The 24,632-nt window shown below is 46.4% G+C and overlaps 1 protein-coding gene and 1 long non-coding RNA gene across 6 annotated transcripts in view; one reads left to right on the top strand and one right to left on the bottom strand.

The window, feature by feature from the left end:
• RAF1 (Raf-1 proto-oncogene, serine/threonine kinase) overlaps positions 1 to 8,735 on the bottom strand; it is a 79,112-nt gene extending 70,377 nt beyond the window's left edge. The window contains exon 1 of one of the 4 annotated variants that reach the window (XM_055557443.1): positions 8,318 to 8,735. The gene's annotated coding sequence lies outside the window, so the exon portion shown is untranslated. Of the gene's footprint in view, positions 1 to 7,162; positions 7,375 to 8,317 lie in introns of those variants that run through there. The other 3 variants (XM_055557442.1, XM_055557448.1, XM_055557447.1) reach the window with 3 other exon arrangements.
• A 12,778-nt stretch (positions 8,736 to 21,513) lies between these two features.
• Positions 21,514 to 23,754, top strand: LOC129634941 (uncharacterized). Of its 2 annotated transcripts, none has more exons than XR_008706006.1 (3): positions 21,514 to 21,788; positions 21,949 to 22,092; positions 23,585 to 23,754. It is a non-coding gene; the product is annotated as an uncharacterized LOC129634941 (long non-coding RNA). The 2 variants fall into 2 exon arrangements; XR_008706007.1 differs by having other exon boundaries at positions 21,936 to 22,092.
• The last annotated feature ends 878 nt before the right edge of the window (positions 23,755 to 24,632 follow it).

Below are 24,632 nucleotides of genomic sequence, written 5' to 3'. Positions count from 1 at the left end.
AGAAGGGCATGACAAAGGGTGAGATGGTTGGATGGCATCACCGACTCAATGGACATGAGTTTGAGCAAGCTCTGGGAGATGTGAAGGACAGGGAAGCCTGGCATGCTGCAGTCCATGGGGTTGCAAAGAGTGGGACACAACTGACTAACGATGATTCCCTTTATATGAGATACCTGGACTAGCAAATTCAGAGAGAAAGCAGAGTTTACCAGGGGCTGGAGGTAGGGAGGAATTGGGAATTATTGTATCAATATAATTGTTACAGGGTTCTATCTGGTATGATGAAAAATTTCTAGAAACAGATTAGCGGTCATGTTTGCACAACACTATGAATGCACTTAATGCCAGGGAATAATACACTCAAATGTGGTTAGAATAGTAAATTTTGTGTTATGTATAGTTTACCACCACCACTCCCTCCAAAAAAGCCTAAGGGGCCCATTTTTGAATTGTCAGACAGCTAGATAAATACTAGGCACGGAGTATTTATGATGGTTATTCTCACATTCACATTTCTCTAATTCCAGTCCAGACTAAGACCAAGGAAGGTAGAAGAGTATCATTTATACCTTCCATGTAGAAAGCCTATGAATGCAGAAGAGAACAGCCAGTGTGGCAAGAGCCGCTTGAACCAATGCATCAGCGAGCTGCTAAAGCAGACAAACGTCCTCAGGGAGCTGGCACTGAGAACCCAGGGCACTCTACCGATAATGCAAAATAGAAGGGGAAGCTAAGCAAGGTTGATTCCTTCCACAGAAATCCTACGTTACAAAGTTCTGAGTATGAGTTTAGTAAGTAGCACCTTACAATCTTAATTGTAAACATTAGTGTGTGATGGGCAGTATAAACAATCCACAGGTGATGAACCTGTGAATCTCTACTTATGCAAATAATGTTTACTACATAATCAAGACAAAGTTTCAGGAACTAGATTTATAAATTAGACATGTCTCAGCTCTAAGGAGCTTATATCTAGCCAGAGATGTAAGACGTCTATATAAAAAATTCAGTTCAATCAACATCATTTAGCACCTTACACTCAACGAACAGAACTGAAATCAGGGGCATCAACACTGTGCTAAACTCTGGGTATTCAAAGGTGATTAAGATACAGTCTTGTGAGAAAAGATGAGAGGTAAACAAATATTTAAATAAAATACATGTCACAATAAATACATATCAAGTCTACAGTGTACAGTACCAAAAAATGCATACACAAACCATCTAAGTTTAAATAAAAGGTCTTATTATAAAGTCTAGCATTAAATGTAGTGATTTAGATTTAATAGTTTCACCAAAGTGCACAGACCTGGTCCCTCAATTTCTCAAATTTTTTCACAAATGTCAACAAAGAAGGACTTGCACACTGAGTAGAAAGCATTAACTTGAATTTATAATCTAATGGGATGATAAACTCACAAATGACTATATGATAAAGGCCGTAAGAAAAATAAATGCAAGGGTCTTAAGATAGGGTTCAAGGAAGAAAACATAATGAGAAAAAGATCAGGAAATGGTATTTAGAAGATGGTGTTCAAAATGGCTCTTAAAAGAGGAACAGGTAAAAGTGAGGAAATCGTGTGAATCTCTCCTCAGTAGATAAGGTCACTGAGGCAGGAACTTGCCTAATTCACCCTCCACCACTAGCCTGCTGTACTCACTTAGGTGCTTTAAAAAAAAAAAAAAAAAAAAGGCTTCTGAACTCCACTGAAGATAGTAAGAGAAATCCACACTACCAAGATATAAAAGCAAGAACTGTACCCTTAGTCTGAAAAGCAAAGGAGACTCTTGGACGATTTGCCAGGAAGTAAGGGCAGCTCACCGACACGTGAATATTCTCGTATCATCACAAAACAGGCAGATACCTAAGGACCTCATAAAGCGCTTCCCTCCACGAAAGAAAGCTGGGCATGGGAAACAAAGGAGAAAGCAGAATTACTCTAAACAGCGTAACTTTCTGTATCCTTGGAATTCTGGAGCATGTGAGTGTATAATCTATACAAAAGATTAATAAAACCTAATTTTTTTATATTATAAAACAATATATTCAGAGACAATGAAAAGTAATATAAAGTAATAATAAATAATTTCTGTTTAACAACCACTAGTAACATCTGCATGTGCTTTCTTCCTATGTGTAGGCTCTGAGTTTTTGTTTTTAAAGCGTGAGAAAAAACTTACATCCCATACAAGTCACCCACTTAAAGTGTACAACTCAATGGCTTTTATTAAGACTCAAGTGGTACATTTACCTCCACGATCAATTTCAGAACAGTTTCAATGCTTCAAAAAGAAACCGCTTCACTGTTCACTGCCATTCCCCTCTCCCTCCAGCCACTGGCAACCACAAATCTACTTTCTGCCTCTGCAGATTTGCCTGTTCTGGGCAATTCATGCAAAAAGAATCACAGAATATGTGGGGTTTTCTGACTGACTTCTTTTATTTAACATGATGTTTACAAGCTTTATACATACTGGAGAATGTATAAGTTTTGTTGTTGTTCTGCTGCTGAGTCATGTCCAACTCTGAGACACCCCCCCCCCACCTCCGACTGTAGCATGCCAGGCTTCCCTGCTCTTCACTATCTCCTGGAGTTTGCTCAGATGAATTCCTTTTCACTACAGAATAAAATTCCATTGTATTAAATGTTGTGTTTTTAACACAACTACAATCATTCACATATAGCATTTCTTGTGTCATAAATGCTTCATATACGCCACAGTTCAAGAAAAGCACTGTGCCCCATAATGGGCTGTCCCACAGTTTACTTATCATTGAACATCTGAAGTTTTTCCAGTTTTTTCTACTATCAGTTCAGTCGCTCAGTCGTGTCCAACTCTTTGTGACCCCATCAATTGCAGCACGCCAGGCCTCCCTGTCCATCACCATCTCCCAGAGTTCACATCCATCGAGTCAGTGATGCCATCCAGCCATCTCATTCTCTGTCGTCCCCTTCTCCTCCTGCCCCTCCCAGCATCAGTCTTTTCTACTATAAACAAACTTTTTAAAATGCAAATGGAAACTCCTTTCAAAATAATGTATCTAGACCTAGGGAAATGCCTCTCTCAGAAACTGAGCTTCCTAATGAGATTTGCCACAGAGAATAAAAGTCATGTTCTTCTAAGGAAAACTCAGGATTTCATCTACCCTAAAGTCAGGAACAACAGTTAGAACTGGACATGGAACAACAGATTGGTTCCAAATAGGAAAAGGAGTACGTCAAGGCTGTATATTGTCACCCTGCTTATTTAACTTATATGCAGAGTACATCATGAGAAACGCTGGGCTGGAAGAAGCACAAGCTGGAATCAAGATTGCCAGGAGAAATATCAATAACCTCAGATATGCAGATGACACCGCCCTTATGGCAGAAAGTGAAGAGGAACTAAAAAGCCTCTTGATGAAAGTGAAAGAGGAGAGTGAAAAAGTTGGCTTAAAGCTCAACATTCAAAAACTAAGATCATGGCATCTGGTCCCATCACTTCCTGGGAAATAGATGGGGAAACAGTGGAAACAGTGTCAGACTTTATTTTGTTGGGCTCCAAAATCCCTGCAGATGGTGACTGCAGCCATGAAATAAAAGATGCTTACTCCCTGGAAGGAAAGTTATGACCAACCTAGATAACATATTCAAAAGCAGAGATATTACTTTGCCAACAAAGGTTCGTCTAAGTCAAGGCTATGGTTTTTCCAGTGGTCATGTATGGATGTGAGAGTTGGGACTGTGAGGAAAGCTGAGAGCCAAAGAATTGATGCTCCAACTGTGGTGTTGGAGAAGACTCTTGAGAGTCCCTTGGACTGCAAGGAGGTCCAACCAGTCCATCCTAAAGGAGATCAGTCCTGGGTGTTCATTGAAGGACTGATGTCAAAGCTGAAACTCCAATACTTTGGCCACCTCATGAGAAGAACTGACTCACTGGAAAAGACCCTGATGCTGGGAGGGATTGGGGGCAGGAGGAGAAGGGGATGACAGAGTGACAGAGGATGAGATGGCTGGATGGCATCACCAACTCGATGGACGTGAGTTTGAGTGACCTCCAGTAGTTGGTGATAGACAGGGAGGCCTGGCGTGCTGCAATTCATGGGGTCACAAAGAGTCGGACACGACTGAGCGACTGAACTGAACTGAAACCTAGGTAAAGGACAGATGTTAAAAGCCATCTAACATGGAAAAGTATGGGATGGGGTGAATTCGGAGAGTAAGCACTGACATGTATACACCACCGTGTGTAGAACAGAGAGCTCTGAGGAAGCTGCTGTGTAACGCAGAGCTCAGCTGGATGCTCTGTGATGACCCAGAGAGGTGGGGAGGGGGCTAGGGGAGGCCTAAGGAGGAGGCGATATACATATACATACAGCTGATTCCCACTGTTTTACAGCAGAATGTGACAGAACATTGTAAAGCAATTACACTATAAATTTTTTTAATTTTGAAAAGAAAAAAAAAATATGTCCCCATAAAACCCAGATTAAGAATGAAAACTCATAATTTTAAAGACACAGTAACACAGTTAACCATTACTAGCCAGATTCTTCCATCAGAAATGTTTACGGATGAAGAAAGTAAATACTCTGTCCAAATGTGATGCCTAGTATTAAGTAGCTTCAAAGAAATCAGACCACCTTTCCCTTCCCCAGCAGGATGGAAGAAAATAAACAGGAGATAAGTCTTGACTAAAACAGTAAAGATGTATTATTTACTCTTGCTACTGGATGACAGTACATGAAACCCAACAGGCAGAAAGAAGATGTCACCCATATAGTCCACCAGGATCCTCAGAAGCAATTAGACATATCTGGTTCCCCTAAAACATTTTCACTGCCTGTGACTTCCCATTCATTAACCAAAAATGTAAACAATTTCTAAATCACAAAGGTTTTAATTCCAAATCAGTTTTACGATTGTTAATCCCCACCCAGTAAAATCCCTTAGAATCTGATCTAAAAATAAAACTATGTGTCAAGTGTTCCTCAAGAAAAACTATCTACACTGATTGGAATGTGAAGCAATTAACACACTTCTTGAGTGAGTTGCCAAAGAGACTTGAGATAGCCTGGGCCAAAACCAGTAACAAAGGAACAACACCCACTTGACGTTTTCCTTGGTTAAACTGACATTCTAAGACTAATTTTAGGAGAAAGGCGAACAGATCTGAAGTTACCTACTAAAGTCATTGTGAGCTTCACAAGTATCCCGGGAGAAAAGGAGGGACAGAATGACGCAACCACTATAAAATTAAAGATGAAAACTATGATATGTAATTAAGGAATTCTTACTCACAACTTTAAGGCAAAAAAAAACACAGCCATTAGTATCCTAGGGATTACAGCAAGGTAGTTAAGCCCTGTACCAAAAATACTAACTGAATTATAACACAAATAACTAGTATCACATTTGGAACCCTGGCAGTTTAGCAAATAAGAATTCTTAGACATCTATACAAGATACACACACACACACAACAACCAAAACCCTAAACAACCTCATCCTAAATGAACCCAAGTGTCCCTTGATGTCCCAATTAATTTAGTCAAGGTGAACAATTTTCCAACTACAGTCATTTCTTTCGGAGAACTGACTTTCACAACACACATGATTTAAAAAAACAAAAGATCTTTTCAAGTCAAAGCTTGACTTTATGGTTTCATAAACCCCCCACTGTCACATAGTCCACTGCCTTTCAAAGGCACTAGTTAAAATTCTCTTGTGCAAGTCAACATTAAGGCACGCTGTTCATCTAACAAGCTCCTCCCAAGACCAGGATTATTATGTATGGGCTATTATGTTAACATGCAAACAAAAGCACTCCCCATGTAACATTTTTCTATTTTTAGGCAACAGGTTATTAACAAAGCTTTATCTGGAATTAAAATGTGATAGAATCATGCACCTACTACAAACAGGTTACTTGAAATAGTAATTTGAAGTTATTAATTATATTTTCCATTTAATAAGTAGCCTAGTGCTTCTGGAGAAGTCAAATTTAACTTCCAAGAAGCTGCTGTTTAATTCTCAGAGCAAACCTCTTTGGATTTCACAAATGGTCTGTTTTAAACTAAAAGCAACTAGTCTCAGAGCAGTTGTAATATAATACTTAATGTTTAACCATTCTCCATTTCATCTTTTAGATACTTTTCATCATAAGTGACGAGCTTAATCTGCTTCTCACTGTTTTCTCCTGCAAAACCAAAACCTGTAAAATATGTTCTCCTGTATTTCACTCAAGCCTTCTCCTTTGAAGGCATACACATCTTTTAATTCTTGTTAAATAAGAGTTTTCGAAAACTAAGCAATTTCACTACAACTTATAATCACAAACACTGCATACCTAAAAGATAATAAGCTTTTACACAGAAAGAGTAATAGGTTAATTTTCCCAAGTAGCCTGTGTTCAACTGGGCCAAATGTTTCTGTTGCATTTTAAACAGCACAGCCCTTAAAGTGGTAAGGGTGAAAACAAGCCAAAAGAATTTTAATCTTAATGTTCTTGAGTGGTATATAAGCATCACAACCCAAAAAAGATTCAGGAACTTCTAGATGAAGTCTGTTAGTATCATAATAGTCACTTTAGCACAAACATTAACCACAACAATACAGCTCTTTGGGGAAAATTATGTTCATAGAGCTAAAGACTTTAAAACAGAACTGGAATCCACAGAATCAATCCAAACAGTGTACTATATAAAACATTTACTAAACTAAAAATACTCAGTTGCATTCTACAATTTTTCAGATGTTTCATATAATCTGCCTATTTCTAAGCAATTGGGGAGCACAATTTATGTTGTCAACAACCATCTAAAATGCAGTATTAGTAGACTGTCTTACACTTATAAAGACAACACTTTTGTGAGCAAGCACAACTTCAGAAGAACCTTTTGCAAGAACCCCGAGAAATATGAATTCTGTTCATTCACCATAGTGCAAGAGCACTGACATAAAGCATGTATCAAAATGTTCTTGACGGAGCTTAACAAAGTAAATCTGTGCAATTACTAACAGCTTTAACATCAAGAGAAGGGGGAAAATCGATTATCAGCAAAAAAAATTAGCAACACTCGTCTAAAATAACTCCAATTAAACCAACTAGCTCACTATTTTCAACAAAGAAAGATCCTTCGCAAGCTAGGCAACCTTTGTTTCAGACCCTCATCTCTCACCACTTCCTTCCTGCACCCCAGACGGCTTGCTGCTCCCCAAATTCATCCCAACTCCTGCACATCTCGGGGCCTCGTACCAGCTGTTTCCTCAACTTAGCCTGCTCCGCCCTCCCCACCTGAAGAGCATTTGCTCACACGAAAGTCCCCTCCAGTCTACGAGCTCCCTCAACTGCCCCAGGCAAAACGAGTCCAAACTACCACGACCCTGGGTAAACCAATCCTAATCACAGCGTATTGTTTTCACACTTGGGAGCGAACAGAGGTGCCGCCTACCTCCACAGACCCTAGAGGACGAAGCAGGCAGAAATAACGAACGCGAGCTGAATCCATTCCCTCCTTAAGACTTTTCAGAACCCCGTCACACCTAGAGGAGGCACAGCAGACCCTAACCTTCCTCCCACCGGAGAAAGGGGCACACCCTGGGCCCCTGAGCGAGAACAATGAATGAACACAGCCGCCTCGCCTCTCCTCATGTCCAAACGCCTCTCTCGGGGCATCGACTAGCTCTGCAGAGCCTCTGCAGCTGCACAGCTGAAGCGTCCAGGCGGCTCTCACTTCACACAAAGGAGCCCTGGATCTTTATTCCCAAGCATCCTGGGGCCGACCGTCAGTATAAGCATCCCAATAGTATCATCAGTAACCCGCAGAGTCCTGAGCCCCAAGGGGAGGCCCCGATCCCTTCCTTTGTGGTGGGACACCGACCTATTTCCTCCTCTTGTCCCCGACTGCCCTCACCTTCCCGAAAAGGGTGTCACTTGAGAGAAGATGCAAGCCCGGGTCCCCCCAGTCCGCGGCCAGAAAGAAACGACGGTGGTCCACCTCAGTGACAACACGGATTCGAGGCGTCTCTGGGCGGATTTTCCCGTGGCCGAAATACAAGGACTGTGCAACGGGAACTGGGGTGGCGCCCGCACGTTTCCCCGAAACATAAAGGAAATCTTGAGTGGGGAATGTGGGGACTCGGCTCGCCGGCCATGACACCGAGCCCCGGGGCCCCCGCCCGCCTAGCGCCACCCGGGGTGACAGCGGCCTGGCCCGGCCCTCCGCCCGACCGCCGCGGGGCCGTTCCGTCAGCGACGCCCTAGCCGGGCCGCCCGGGAACCCGGCCCATTCAGCCCCGCCGCCCCGCTCCCAGGGCCCGGCCCTGCAGCCTACCTGAGGGAGCCCGGCCGCCTCCGCGTCCAGTCGTCCGGCGGCGGCGTCTGGTCCGCTCCTCCTCCCCGCGGCGGGTGAGGGAGCGGGAGGCGATCACATTCGGCGCGTCCCCAGCCCAGGGGACGGGGCCCCGGGCAGCTCTCGCATTGTCCCACTCGCGCTCCGCGGCCTCAGGGCACACACCCCAAAGCCCGGCCACCTGTCCCTCTCCGGGGCCCAAGAGCGGCAGGCAAGCCTTCCCGTCTCACTCTAGTTCTCGCCTTAATCCCGCCATCTAAGATGGCGGCCCCAGCGCCCGCACTTGAGAGACTCTCGGGCGGCCCCGGCAGGCGAGCCCTGCACTCGGTGCTCCTCCTCCCGACCTGCGCCGCCACCAGCTCTGCTTCTGCGCGAGCCCGCCTAGGAGCCGACTTCAAACTTGGCTCGGGCATCCATCGCTCTGGCCTGAACTCTGGTCCCACCTCCTAGTGGGCGTGGCCTAGAGATGGCGCTGGTCGCCATTTCCGAGCCGTGAAGGTTCTAGGGCGGGTGCTGACTGGCCAACGGAGTGGCGGTTGAGGAGGGTCAGAGTTTAGCTGCCCCGAAGGAGTCTGAGACTTAAAAGGGAGAAGAAGGCCAGCCTGGTGACATCTCAAGGTCCAGAGATAACCAAATGAGCCCGAGGACTCAGTGTAGAGAACAATGTCCAGCTTTGGCGTGTCCTCCCTGGAGTCCTACGCATCAGGTGACACCTCGCGACTCTGTCGTTTACCCATCATGTGGGAAAGTCCGTAATCTTTTGAGTCTCAGTTCTTTGGTGGCTCAGACGGGAAAGACGGGAAAGAGTCTGCCTGCAGTGCAGGAGACCCAGGTTGGATTCCTGGGTCGGAAAGACCGCTGAAGAAGGGAATGGCTACCCACTCCAGTATTCTTGCTTGGGAAACCCCATGGGCAGAGGAGCCTGGCGGCTACAGTCCATAGAGTTGCAGAAGAGACACAATGTAGCTATAAACAGGAACAACAAATGGATATTTTAATGCATATACCCATCGCCCCAGCAAGTCCACTTCTGAACACTAATTCTAGAGGAATAAGTACACAAATGGCAACCCACTCCAGTGTTCTTGCCTGGAGAATCCCAAGGATGGCAGAGCCTGGTGGGCTGCCGTCTATGGGGTCGCACAGAGTCGGACACGACTGAAGAGACTTAGCAGCAGCAGCAGCAAGCACAAAAAAACACTCGCTAAAATGTTCATTGCCATGTTGTTTGCATTAGAGATGATACTGGAAAAAAATGTTAGTTAAAAAGGAAACTGTTCAAATAAAGGGTGCTGTCTCCACAGTACAGGATATCCATCTGTTAAAAAGAATCAGTTCTATGTACTGATTTTTTTTTCCATCGAAGACATTACATTTTAAAAAGTAGAACATGTTCAGTTCAGTTCAGTTCAGTCGTGTCTGACCGCGACCCCATGAATCGCAGCACGCCAGACCTCCCTGTCCATCACCAGCTCCCAGAGTTCACCCAGACTCATGTTCATCGAGTCAGTGATGCCATCCAGCCATCTCATCCTCTGTCGTCCCCTTCTCCTCCTGCCCCCAATCCCTCCCAGCATCAGTCTTTTCCAATGAGTCAGCTCTTCGCATGAGGTGGCCAAAGTACTGGAGTTTCAGCTTTAGCATCATTCCTTCCAAAGAAATCCCAGGGCTGATCTCCTTCTGACTGTTCATTCTAACACAGGCACACAATGCTACCCAATACCATGTACATTTTTTACTTTAAATTTTTATTGAAAAAAAAAATTTTTATTGAAAGCCTGTTAGTACCACACGTTGTTCTCCCTATTGAGAAGTCAGCAATAATCAAAAGCTGTGTCTTGTGAAGAGAAAGCCAAAGAAAATATAGTTAGTCCTATGTACGGTATAAAGGGAAATGAAGATGAAGCAAGAAGAGATAACAAGACTATGTGGACCCGGCTTCCTCAGTGGCTCTGGAAAAGAATCCACCTGCCAATACAAGAGACAGGGGTTCCATTCCTGATCCGGGAAGACCCCCACGTGCCGAGGAGCAGCTAAGCTCATGTGCCTTAACTGCCTTAACTATTGAGCCTGTGCTCTAGAACCCAGGATCCACAACTACTGGGCCCATGTACTGCAACCAGTGAGGCCTGCAAGCCCTGGGGCCGTGCTCGACAGCAGCAAGAGCCTCTGCAGTGAGAAGCCCGCACACCTCAACTCGAGAGTAGCCCCTCCACTTGCTGCAACTAGAGAGAGGCTAAATAAATAAAATTGTTTTTTTAAAAAGAGCATATGGACCTATATATAAATATAAAGTGAAAGTGAAGTCGCTCAGTCGTGTCCGACTCTTTGCAACCCCATGGACTGTAGCCTACCAGGCTCCTCTGTCCATGGGATTTTCCAGGCAGTAGTACTGGAGTGGATTGCCATTTCCTTCTCCAGGGGATGTTTCCGACCCAGGGATTGAACCCGGGTCTCCTGCATTGTAGACAGACGCTTTACCGTCTGAGCTACCAGGGAAGTCCCTATATAAATATAAAGTAATATGTAAAAACAAATACATAAGTATACAAATACACATAAGTATGGAAAGGGAATCCATGCAGGGGAAAGACTGGAAGACATTGAATAGGGAGGACTGTGAGGGGATATTTTTTTAATTTGGAATAATGACGTTTCCTATAATAATGATGTTTGGGCTTCCCTGATAGTTTGGGCTTCCCTGATAGCTCAGTTGGTAAAGAATCCACCTGCAGTGCAGGAGACCCCAGTTTGATTCCTGGGTTGGGAAGATCCGCTGGAGAAGGGACAGGCTACCCACTCCAGTATTCCTGGGCTTCCCCTGTGGCTTAGCTGGTAAAGAATCAGCCTGCAATGCGGGAGACCTAGGTTCAGTCCCTGGGTTGGGAAGATCCCCTGGAGAAGGGAAATACTACCCACTCCAGTATTCTGGCCTGGAGAATTCCATGAAGTGTATAGTCCATGGGGTCGCAAAGAGTCAGACACTACTGAGCGAATTTCACAACGTCATTTCCTGTGAAGGTTCTTGGCCTCCTTATTCAATAGAAATTGATCAAAGGGCAGATAAGGTATAAGAATTGCAGTGAAGGGTCCCAGGTCCCAGCCTGAGTCAACAATACGTGACTCACGGGATTAAATGAGATAAAACACGGGAAACACTTAGCACAGAGCCTGGGAGTTGAAGCTGACCGCCAAGGTTCACGTTTGAACTCTGCCACTTCCTCACCTGTGACTTGGACAAGTCATTTAAACCTCAGTTCCTCAGTTTGTCATCCGTAATGAAAAAGTGATGGTACCCAGCTCAGAGTTGTAAGGATTCAGTGAGTAGTGTGTAAAGCACTTGGAAGAGTGCCAGGCTCACATCAAACACTGTAGAAGTGTTAACTGTAATCATCACAGTTTTCTCTTATCATCCTGTCATTACTGAGGAGGGCACAGCACCAAAGCCACACTTGCTGACCCCCAGGCCATTCCTTTCTTCAACCACCCCTAGCTGGTATTTGCCCAGCATGAAAGTTGAAGGAACCTGTACCTCATTCAAACCTCTCAGTTGACCAGCTAAAGTGGCTACTTCATTGTTCCAAAAATAATTTATTGAGGGGCTTGAATCCATGCTTCCACTGCAGTGGGCACGGGTTTGATCCCTGGTCAGGAAACTAAGAGCCCAAGTCAAGAAAAAAAAATTTCTTGGACTAAATAAAAACAAAAATACGATGTATCAACTTAAATTATATAAAAAAATATTGAGGTGAAGGACACATAACATGAAATTAGCCATTTGAAAGTGAACGATTTAAAGTTCATTTTAAAGTGGCACTTGGTGCATTCTCTCTGTTATACAACCACCACTTCTACTTCCAAAACATTTCCATCACTGCAAAGTAAAGACCTTACTCTTTAAGCAGTTTCTCCCCCTCCTATCCTCACTCAGCCCTTGACAGTCACCAGTATATGGATTTATCACTACGGATTTATCTATTCTGGACATTTCATATAAATGAAATTATATAATATGTGACCTCTTGTTCTGACTTCTTTCACTTAGCATAATATTTTCAAAGTTCACCCTCCTGGTTGCATGCAGCAATACTTCATTCCTTTTTATGGCTGAGTATGTAAGTCTCACCAACTCAATTCAGTTCAGTCGCTCAGTTCAATTCAGTTCAGTCTGACTCTTTGCGACCCCATGGACTGCAGCATGCCAGGCCTCCCTGTCCATTACCAACTCCTGGAATTTACTCAAACTCGTGTCCATTGAGTCGGTGATGCCATCCAACCATCTCATCCTCTGTCATCCCCTTCTCCTCCTGCCTTCAATCTTTCCCAGCATCAGGGTCTTTTTTCTGAATTTGAGCAAACTCCAGGAAATAGTGGAGGACGTAGGAACTTGGCAGGCTGCAGTTCATGGGGTCGAAAAGAGTTGGACACGACTTAGTGACTGAGCAAGAACAAATATTAGGTATATACCACAGTTTATCCATCATCCGTCAATGGACATTTGGTCTGTCTCTATCTTTTGGCTGTTGCACATAGTGCTGCTATGAGCATGCATGTACACGTACTTGTCTGAGTACCTGTTTTCAGGCTGGTTGACTTGCTTTCAGGCATATACTGAGAAGTGGAATTGCTGGACCATCTTGCAGTCCACTGGGTTGCACATACCTACTTTGGAGACCTCTGGTTTGGTGGTAGGAGAAGGCAGGAGAGCTAGAATCAGGAAAGGTCTCAGAAGAGAAACAGAAGTGGGAAAAGGAATGAGTCGGAAATGGCTTGAAGGAAAAATGGACATGCCATATGCTGCGCTCAGTCGCTTCCGACTCTTTGCGACTATATGGATGGTATCCCTCCAGGCTCCTCTGTCCATGGGATTCTCCAGGCAGGAATACTGGAGTGAGTTGCCATGCCCTTCTCCAGGAGATCTTCCCAGTACTAGGGATCCAACCCGAGTCTTACGTCTCCTGCGTTGGCAAGCAGGTTCTTGACCACTAACGTCACCTGGGAAGCCCGGACATGCCCTGGTGTTCTCAGTCGTGACCGACTCTGTGACCCCATGGACTGCAGCATGCCAGGCTTCCCTGTCCTTTACCATCTGCCGGAGCTTGCTCAAACTCGTGTCCATTGAGTCCGGTGATGCCATCCAACCATCTCATCCTTTCTGGCCCAGGGATTGAACCTGGATCTCCCTCACCGCAGGCAGATTCTTTACCATCTGAGCCACCTAAGGTCTTTAAACCTGGCCAAAAAGGGTGCATTTTTCAGGTGAAAGGAAGTAAAATTTCACAAATAATAGCTACCATTTATGGCACCTCTTGTAACTAGGCAGTTTTCACAATCTTCGATACACATCACAAGGACTTCCCTGGCAGTCCAGTGGTTAAGATTACACCTTCCAATGCAGAGAGGTTGCGATCTATCCCTGGTCCCAGAGCTAAGATCCCACATGTCTGTCAGCCAAAAAACCAAAATATGAAACAGAAACAATATCGTAACAAATTCAATAAAGACTTCAAAAGTGGTCCACATCAAAAAAAAAAAAATCTTAAAAAAAAATAACACATCACAACTTGAGAAACCTGCTGTTCAAATGAGGAGCCCCTCAGAGATGGTAGTTAATACAGGGGCAAAGTGGGGCTGCAGTGGAGCTGGGTCTGGACCATTTCTTCTGTTTATTCCTCATCCAGTTGCTGAAGACTTCTGCTCTGCCTACTGTGTGCCAGGCCCCGTGTTAGCCCTGGGTCCCAGAAGCCAACAAACCATGGTCTCTACCCTCAAGGACTTTGGGGTCACAGCGGGGAAGACAAGCAGTGAACAGGCAAACCAACACATCAACGTGAGACTCAGGATTGCAGTAAATACATGAAAGGAATGAGCACAGAAAAAAGGAATGGGGGGCTAGGTGTCTTTAGACTCAGGAGCCAAGGAAGGCCTCTCTCAGGAGGTGCTAGTTAAGCTGGGCAGAGAAGAAAGAAGAAAGAGCCCCAGGCAGTTGGAACTGCACTTGAAGGGCCATGAGTGGGAAGGCGTGCAGACCGGTGCGGTCAGAGCTCAGAGAAGGAGGGAAGCGGGGAGCTGGGGCTGGCGCGGTGGGGAGGTGACAGAGGATGGAGTCACGCCAGCCCGACTCCCACGCCCGTGCCCTCTCCATGCCATCCTGCCTCTCCAGTGAGTTTAATTTTAGTCCCAGATGAGTTTGAAGTGTGGGCCCAGCCTGGGCTGGGTGCTGGAGAGACAGAGCCATGTAAACAGTTACCCCACCACCTGGCCCCGGCGTGCTGTAAGGGCAGGAGCTGGCCTCTTTCTGTGGGAGGGCACCCTGGGGAGGCGGGCGAATGACCGGTTCTGCCTGGGAGGGTCAGGGAGGCCTCTGTAGAGGCAACCTTGCAGCAGAGGCTTAAAGGAGGAGTCAGAATTTTCCAGGCTGAGAAGGGTGGCGGGGCAGGGCAGGAGGTGGGAACAGTACGGGCAAAAGCATAGGGGTCTGACTTGTGTTCGGGGACTAGCAAGCAGCTCTGGGGTGGGAGATGACCTCCCTGGGGCAGAGCACTGCAGAGAACGGTGAAGGAGGGCCAAACCTCCCTCAAGCCAAATTGGGCAGCCTGTAATGAGGGGTGCGGGGCTGCCTCCTGGGGGGTCCACAGTGCACGCTGTGGAGTCACAGGCAGGAAAACCTAGTTCAGTGATCTTGGAAACCAGCAACTATTAAGGCCTGTACAATGACTTGGGGCTTATAACCTGGAACAATCTCCATGGAAGTCAGTCTGAGAGACTTCCCTGGTGGTCCAGGGGCTAAGACTCCCTGCTCCCAATGCAGGGGGCCTGGGTTCAATCCCCGGTTGGGGACTAGATCCCATATGCCACAACTAAGAGTTCTCATGCTGCAACTAAAGATCTCACGTGTTGCAACTAAGACCCAACACGGCCAAATACATAAATAAATTTTTTTCAAAAAAGAGAAGTCAATTTGGCAATATCAAAATTATGAACGCATAAACTTTTTGGCCCTAGAAATTCTCCTTTTGGGAATTCACCCTACAGATGCCCTTGTAAACATGTGAAATGATGTGTATATGGAAAGATGTCCAATAAATACTGTTGAATGAAAGAAAAAAAAAAGGAACAAAGGGACAGAACACTTTGAATTGTATATGCCACTTCTTGTGAAAAGGAAGGAAAACATTTGCTGGTAAAGGCTTAAAATTAACTCTGAAAAACACACAGAATGCTACCGATGGTGATCACAGGCTAGTGGGAGGGTAGGATCTCAGTAGATAAAGTACCAGAGTGGAAAAAAATAGCTTTCACTGCCTAACTGTTTATAATTTTTGTTTTAAAATTATAAAGGGGTTTTTTCTTTTTAATTATATTTTGGTTTCTTCTGTATGTCTTATTTTTATTTCTCTTACTTTTTTCTTATACCTTTTATAGTTTTAAGTTGTTGAACCATGTGAGCCTGTTACCCACTCCAAAATTTAATTAAAAAAAAAAAAGGCCTGGAAGTCAAATCGAACAGTCCACACCAGAAATGGAGATTGGGAATGGGGGAATAAGCGATGGAGCGGGGTCACCAGTGTGTCTGCCAGCCCCAGCACCTCCTCTGCCGTCCACACTCCCTCCACCCACAAACTCAGTGTGACCCTCACCAGGACACTGACCACCCAGGACTCCAGGGCTAGGCCTCAGGCCGTGCCCTCTGGGATGCCTGGGCCCCTGGATGCCTGACCAGCTTCTCCACCCTTCCCAGGACCACATCCATTTCCACTCTAGCTCCTTGGTGACAGGGTCGGGAGATGAAAGATACCCTGAGTGCACAATCTCACCTACAGCATCTGCGGGGGGTGGGGGCGGGGTGCGGTGTCCACCTACCTTGTGGGCGTGGCCAACACACAGCCTCCCAGGGCCTCTCCCACCACCTCTGAGGCTCACCTCTGCCTGCTTCCCCCCAGCCCGGGACCACAACTGCGGCTGAAGACTGGGCTCCACAAGGTCACCGCCCCCTCTCCACCATATTCCTATTTCAGCAGCCAATGAGAAAAACACATAGTTTCTCCCTGGTAAACCCAACCCCCCCCCCCTTTTTTTTTAATTTATCTTAATTGGAGGCTGATTACTTTACAATATTGTGGTGGTTTTTGCCATACATTCACATGAATCAGCCATGGGTCTACATGTGTTCCCCATCCTGACCCTCCCTCCCACCTCCCACCCCATCCCATCCCTCAGGGTGATCCCAGTGCTTCTCTCTGTGCACAGAAGAGTAGGCATGGGTTGTGCAATCAGGCAAATAGGAGATCAAACCCCAGCCCTGCCCTCCCTGCTGGGATTCTTGGCCTGTTCCTCAGGTGATGGAGGAGCAGAAACCCTTGCCTTCAAGGGTGGTTGGGAAGAAAGGAAATGGAGAGGTGCAGGCCCTGGTACTTAAGAGGTGCCCAGGCACACAGTGGGTGCTCAGGGAGCGCTGCTCCTTGTCCCCTCCTCCCCACTTCTTCCTGACTTCCCACTTTCTGCCCTAAAAGGACAAGTCTGACAGGTCTTGAAAATGGAAAAACAAAAAAACACACATTTTCAAATGTCCCTTTTGCACTTTCAGTTACCACCCTAATTCTTTCTTCCCTTTTAGGGTCAAATTTATCCAAAATTGGTCTAGACTCAGGCTCAACTTTGTCACCTGTGCGTGAGTACATACTCAGTCACTCTGTTGAGTCCAACTCTTTGTGACCCTATGGACTGTAGCCCACCAGGCTCCTCTGTCCATGGGATTTTCCAGGCAAGAATACTGGAGTGGGGGGCCATTCCCTTCTCCAGGGGATCTTCCCAACCCAGGGATCTAACTGAATCTCCTGCACTGGCAGGTGGATTCTCTACCACTGAGCCACCTGGGAAGCCCTTTTCTCCTCCACTAAGCCCAGTCAGTCTCCTGCTCACTGAGATCTCCCATCAGGGGAATTCGCCAAGCCCAGGCCTCTGTGCCTTTTTCTGACGTTTGGTAAAGGGCACCCTCTTGTCAAAATTCTGCCTCTACCCAACACCTATCTCAGCAACAGTGCCCATTCTCTCAGGCCTGTGGAACCAGAGTACCCGCCAAGCGGCTCCTGCTTTATTCCCTGCCGGAGGGAAATGTTCCTTTCTCCTCTCCACCCCAGCTCCAGGGCTCCGGCTCCACCTCACACCTTCAGTGTTCTGTCCTTCCTTGGCATTTTCCTGCATTTCCCGCTTCAGCTCACACCTCACGGGGGTGCCTTCTCTCAGGCTCTCACAGCTTCAACTGGCGGAAGACGCACAAGGTCTGTGTTGAGTCCTGCCCCCAAGGCTGCAGAAGCAGAGTCCAGAACCAGGGTCACTTCTGAAGCTGGCTGAGCCCCTTTGTCACCATTGCCAACCTCCCCCCCGCCCCACCCCAATCATCACCAGCTGGCTTCCTGACCCTAAATTAGGCAAAAATGCTCACCCTGGTAGTTACCCTACAGCTCCCTAACCTATCACCTAATGCCACCTTGCAGCAGGATTTTCTTTGCCTTGAGGCTATAACAAATTGGCTGCTGCTGCTGCTGCTAAGTCACTTCAGTCGTGTCCGACTCTGTGCAACCCCATAGACGGCAGCCCACCAGGCTCCCCTGTCCCTGGGATCCTCCAGACAAGAACACTGGAGTGAGTTGCCATTTCCTTCTCCAATGCATGAAAGTGAAAAGTGAAAGCGAAGTAGCTCAGCCGTGTCTGACTCTTAGTGACCCCATGGACTGCAGCCTACCAGACTCCTCCGTCCATGGGATTTTCCAGGCAAGAGTACTGGAGTGGGGTGCCATTGCCTTTTCCGATCAAATTGGGTACTAACGGACAAAAGCTGTCAACTCCCTGGCCTGTCAGGAGGTGTCCAGCCGCTGCCCTTGCAGTGCCCACGTTATCTCTGCTCTTCGATCCTAATAAACACACTCCTTTCTGCAATACTCTGTGTCTGGAAATTCTTCTCCATCCCGAGTTCGGACAACTTCAGTGGTCTGGAACCAGACACTGAATTTCCACCTCCTCTTCCTGTCAGTTGTGTGACTCCAGGCCAGGCAGACAAGCCAACACGCCTGTCTGAGAGGTCCTCTTAGCTTGTGTGTGTGGATAATAATGTCCACCTCATAGGACTGGGCTTCCTGGGTTGCTCAAATGGTAAAGAATCTTCCCACAATGCAGGAGACCTGGGTTCGATCCCTGGGTTGGGAAGATCCCCTGGCAACCCACTCCAGTATTCTCGCCTGGAGAATCCCATAGACAGAGGAGCCTGGTGGGCTACAATCCAAGGGTCACAAAGAATTGGACACAACCGAGCAACTTCGCTTTCATGGGTTGGGGGCGGTGCTGACATTCTGACTAAAGCATCTTATCTTGTGTTCATGAGGGGCGGGGCAGGTGGTGTGGATGTGAGATCGGGGCAGACACACAGGAGGCCCAGCACTTGGAGTTCGATGCTCTGTGGTCTCTATCTTGAAATTCTTTTTATTTTTTTTAAGCTCGAAATTACTGATAATTTCATCTTTGAATGTGTTTTGGCCCATGAATGTAATGGGACAATGGAGCCTGCCCCCAGGGGCTTGGAGCCTCTGCTCACAGGCGGTGGTGCCTCCCACCTCTCAGGGCTTCTCCGTTGCCTGCTCACCCTCCTTTCTGGCACTTCCCTCCTCCCCGGCCTCCCGGTCTCCACCGCAGTAATCAAGTGATTATTTGCCGTCCTTGTCCTCCAGCCCCCCAGGGCAGGGTGGGGTTGGGGCATTCCAGAAGCCAAGAGGCACCTGTGTGCCCCTACTACGGTCTGCGCTCAGGCTGCCAGCGTCCTCACACCTCAAGGAGCCTGATATTAAACAGCAGATACAGAACGCCATCACGGGTCCAGAGAAAAGAAAAAGTTCTACATCTTTGTACGTCTAATGACAACTTTCCTGGCTTCACGAACAAGAGGCCCCACAGTTTCACCTTGTACTGGGCCCCAGAAATTATGTAGATGACCCTGGAGAGAGGCCAGCACGGTTATATGGCCCTGGAGGGGTCTTAAAAACTGCCAGTTCTCCCCAAACAAGGTTGAAGAGGCACACCGATGGGAATAAAACGAGGAACCACTCATCGCTCAGTTTTAACCTGAAGCCCTGTCACCAGATGGCACCTTCTGTGGCAGACGATCATTCCAGTTGCCCATCGGGTGTAAGGAGCCATTGTGAACTTGGCGGTGTAAACATGAACTACTTTGTTATGCCTACAGATTCTGTGGGCGAGGAATGCAGACAGAGCCAAGCAGGGATGGCTTGTCCCACGATGTCTGGGACTGGAGGTGTCCTGAATGGCTGGGGACTGGGGGGTCCACTTCCAAAACGGTCTCCTTACTCCTACGTCTGGTACATCCAGGGGGAAGGCTGGAAGGGCGAGCGGGGGGTGGGAAAGGGCACTGTCTGCCTGAGCACTTCCTGGCCTTTCCAGCATGGCGGCCTGAAGGTAGTTGGAACTGCTACACGGTGGCTCAGGCTGCCAGCAAACGATACGGAAGCTATACCCAATCATTAGTAGCAATATCTGCATACTTTTCCAAGTAGACATGGGCCTCATAAATTTGAGTAAGTGGGAAAACTGGGGGGCTCTGTTTATTCAATAGGTGATCATCTGTACCCCTTCACCTACCTCTCCAGAAGGGCAAGACCTAGAGGTGGTATAAGAGGGCAACCTTAGCCAGCAGCTTCTGACACCAGATTCATAGAACTCAGGCCTGAGAAGACAGCCCCTTCTCTCAGCCTCGAATATGGTTTGCACACTTAAAATTCTAGAGATTGTTTTCTCTTGGTTCATTTCCTCACCATGGTTCTGGGCCACTTTGGTTTTATCTTCCTCTTGGGACACTTTCTAGTAATGTTGGTGTCCTGTCCACGTTTGCTGTATCAGGAAAGTCAGTGCTTTTCTTCAGAAACAATTTCAGAAGGCAGACAACTCCAAAGCAAGTTGGTTTATAAGAAGGGAATTAATAGTAATGGTGACTGAAAGCTAACTACGATGATGCCATAAGGCATAGGGTAGTAAATCCCACTGCAACTTGTAACAACTCCATGAGATGGGCACCAGCATCATTCTGTTTCACACACAAGGGAACTTAGACACAAACACACTGCTAATAGCAGGTGAGCTCTGGGAGAAATTGAAGCAGTCAGACTCCACCCATCTCTATTTTTAAGGGGGGAAAAAAAAACTACTTTGATACAATTTCAAACAAAGAGAAAAGGAACTCCCATATATAGAACCTGCATTCTTAATCATCACAATGTATTTGTCCAGGGAATAAATAGGTACTCAAACACAGCAAATAGCTCATCTTAATTCAGAAAGCACCAATATACCCAAAACGAAAATCCAAAACAAAGATTAATCTTGGCTGAAAGTTCCAAAGCCGAAGGGGGAAATGAAGGGTGTCTAATATTTTTTGCACAATTCTTACTTACTTCTGTATTTATCCTTCCTGAGGTTTACTTACAGCAATAAATAGATTCATAAAAGCTCAGAGAAGTCTTAAAAGACCCTTCAGTGGAACCCCTGGCCCCACCTCCCACGTGTAGCTGATGGGTGAGCAGCCGGTGTGCTCTGCCTCCCAAGCAGCCATGGGGAGCTGGGAACCCAGGGGCCTTAGAACTGGAAGCTCAGCCCTGTCACTTAGAGGCTGTGTGACCTTGGACAAGGCCTAACCTCACAGAACCTTGGTTTCCTTGCCAGTAAATGGAGCTAAGAATGCTGACCTCAGGAGGTTATGTGTGCAGCGTGCTAAGTCGCTTCAGTCCTGTCTGACTCTTTGGAACCCCACGGACTGTAGCCCGCCAGGCTCCTCTGTCCATGGAATTCTCCAGGCAAGGACACTGGAGTGGGTTGCAGTGCCCTCCTCCAGGGGATCTTCCCAACCAGGGATTGAACCCAAGTCTCTTACGTCTCCTGAATTGGCAGGTGTGTTCTTTATCACTAGCGCCACCTATGGAGAGAATTAAATGAGAAAAGCTTGCGAAGAGTTTGGCATTTAGCGTGGATCCAATAAATGTCCCTTTTTTCTACCTTTTTTTTGGCCCCACTAAATGGCTTGCGGGGTCTGGTTTCCGGACCTCGGTTCCCTTTTCAGGGGCTGAATCTGTGCTCCGCGCAAATGTGGGGTCCTAGCCACTGGGCTGCCAGGGAAGCCCCTCTCTGCCTTTTCAAATAGCTTTTTCCCTACTTAGGATGATTCCTCTAGAATACAGCCCCAGAAGTAGAATTACTGGGTCAATTGGAAGAAAAATTTAAATGACCCTTGATCTGTATTGCCCACAAGTTTTCCAGAAGGTTCCAGCCCTGAGATTGCCGGTTTCACCATTTCTTTGCCAGTCTAAGTTGTTGTTTTATCCCTTTTGGGTATTAGAAAAAGGCAAAGTATCATATCCCTGGGTTAGGTTGTATATTTTTCACTAATCAGCAGGTGAGTATTTCCCCACATCTATATTCCTTGTTTTCTGGCTTGCTTGTTTGTGACCTTTGACTCTTGGAGAATCGGTATTTTTTAAATTAATATGTGCGAATTATTTTTTACAACAAATAAATTAACTTCTTATACATTTACTGCAAGTGTTTGGTCCTAGAAGGTCACGTGACAATAGGAGCAGAGACTGGGGTGATGCAGCTGCTAATCAAGGATTGAGACCACCACCAGACGCTAAGAGAAGGGCAGGGAAGGATGTGACCCACAGGCTCACCCTGATTTCACACTTCTGGCCTCCAGAATGGTGAGAGAGTACATTTCTATTGCTTTATGTCCCCCACCCCCACCCCAGTTTGTGGTACTTTGCTGTGTCAGTCCAGGAAATGAATATGCCAAACTAAGGCTGAATTTTCCTATTAAAATCGGACCCAAGGAGAATGGGGCAGAAATGATCCCAATGATACACGTGTATGTGCCAGGCATGTAGAAGAAAAGTGCTGTTTTCCTACCATCTAGAAAAGAAGAGGGGAAAGTTTGATCTCTAGCTTGCAAATTACACTGAAATAAAACCCAAATGACTGAAAGATTTAAACATTAACAAGAGAAACCCTAAGAATACTAAAGGTAAACATGGAAACAAATTTTTCTCAGTGCAGGAAGGCATTTCTAAGCACTACATACAAATGCCAGAGGCTATAAAAAATTGATACACTGAACCACATAAAAGTCAACTTTCAGCAACATGATAAATACTTCCAGCAAAATCAAAGGTCAAATGGCACACCAGGAAACAATATTTGCAACTCAATTCACAAAGGATTCATTTCTTTTAATAAAGAGAGCTCTAAAAGTCAGCAAGAAAAGACCAAGTAGCACAGTCAAAAGATATAAACAGACAATTCACAGGAGGGAACATGCAAATAAATGAAACATATGAAAATATAGCCACCACCCTAATAAGAGAAACCACACTGAGAGACTACCTCTCACCTAACAGCTGGGAGTAACAAAGTAAAAAAAAAAAAAAGAAATTTGCCAATTACCTCCCAAATGTTTTCAGTCTATTCTTGACTGACAAAGGCAGAAGGTCAAGACCACAGTTGCTGGGTTACCTCTTAAGATTCTTTGCAGTGTTGGGGGTCCGTGACCATCATAATTGTTCCGGTCATATTTTTACCTATTAGCATTATCTGAGGGTCAAGCCATCAGTTGTATTTGAAAAAGGGATTCTAGCAAATGGTTAACTAATGTGTAAAGGTTAACAATCTGAGTTTGATTCTTGGTTCTGCCATTTGCTAGCTGTATAATCCTGGGTAAGTTGTTTAATGTTGAGCCTCAGTTTCCTCATCTATAGAATGGGGATAATGTAGCACCGACTTCATAGGGTTGTTATGAAGACTTAATGAGCTTATGGGGCTTCCCTTGTAGCTCAGCTGGTAAAGAATCTGCCTGCAGTGCAGGAGACGAAGGTTCGATCCCTGGGTTGGGAAGATCCCCTGGAGAAGGAAATGGCAACCCACTCCATATCCTTGCCTGGAAAATCTCATGGACAGAGGAGCCTGGTGGGCTGCAGTCCATGGGGGTGGCAAAGAGTCGGGCATGACTCAGCGACTAACACCTACTTACTTAATGAGTTTATATATGTAAAGCATTTAGAACAGTGCCTGCCACATGATAAGAACCATATAAGTGCTAGGTATTATTACCACCACAGGGTGACCCTAACATTTGGAAGAAAATTTTTTTATGTATAATCAACAAACCACTTATTCTTAAAAACTCCTCTGTGCTTCCAGATTTGGTGGCCACTCTATATGTGCTGCTGCTGCTGCTGCTAAGTCGCTTCAGTCGTGTCCAACTCTGTGCGACCCCATAGACAGCAGCCCACTAGGCTCCTCTGTTCCTGGGATTCTTCAGGCAAGAATACTGGAGTGGGTTGCCATTTCCTTCTCCAATGCATGAAAGTGAAAAGTGAATGTGAGGTCGCTCAGTTGTGTCCAACTCTTAGCAACCCCATGGACTGCAGCCTACCAGGCTCCTCTGCTAGATGTTTTTAAATACGTTATCTTCTTAAATCTTTCCTGTTGTCCTGTAAGCTTTGCTTTGAAAGTGAAAGTCACTCGGTCATGTGCGACTCTTTGTGACCCCATGGACTTAGTCCATGGAATTCACCAGGCCAGAATGCTGGAGTGAGTAAGCCTTTTCCCCATCTCCTGGGGACCTTCTCAACCCAGGGATCGAATCCAGGTTTCCCACATTGCAGGCGGATTCTTTACCAGATGATCCACAAAGGAAACCCACGAATACTGGAGTGGGTAGCCTATCCCTTGGCCAGGGGATCTTCCCTACCCAGGAATCGAACCGGGGTCTCCTGCATTGCAGGCGGATTCTTTACCAACTGAGCTATGAGTGAAGCCCTAGGTTTGCTTTAGAAGCTCCATTTCACTAAAAAGAAAACAAAGAATCAGAGAGGTTAAGTTACCTCTCCGAGGTCACACAGCTTGTAAGGGCCAGGGTCAAGATTCCAGTCTCCTCAGCTCAGGTATTTCTACTCCATCTCAGGCCGTCACCTCCGGAGTGTCTTTCTCAGTCCCCAGAGGCACCCTGTGACCCACTGAGAGTGGAAAATTTCAGCCGTGTTCCAGAGGGCAGGCTCCTCCCTGGCCCCGACGCTGCCGCCTACCCGGCTGATTTATAGAGAAGGTGGGGAGCATTCCCCATATTCCAATCCCACCCCGACCAGGGATTCCTAAAGTGGAGAGGCAGACTGCGGGCTCCGCCCCCTGAGGACTCATAGGGGCTGCGGCGGAGCAGGTGTGGGGAGAGCGCAGAGGCTCAGAGCGA

The sequence above is a fragment of the Bubalus kerabau genome, chromosome 20 (genome assembly GCF_029407905.1).
Source record: "Bubalus kerabau isolate K-KA32 ecotype Philippines breed swamp buffalo chromosome 20, PCC_UOA_SB_1v2, whole genome shotgun sequence".
Classification (NCBI taxonomy): domain Eukaryota; kingdom Metazoa; phylum Chordata; class Mammalia; order Artiodactyla; family Bovidae; genus Bubalus; species Bubalus kerabau.
This window is presented reverse-complemented; position numbering and strand designations above follow the sequence as displayed.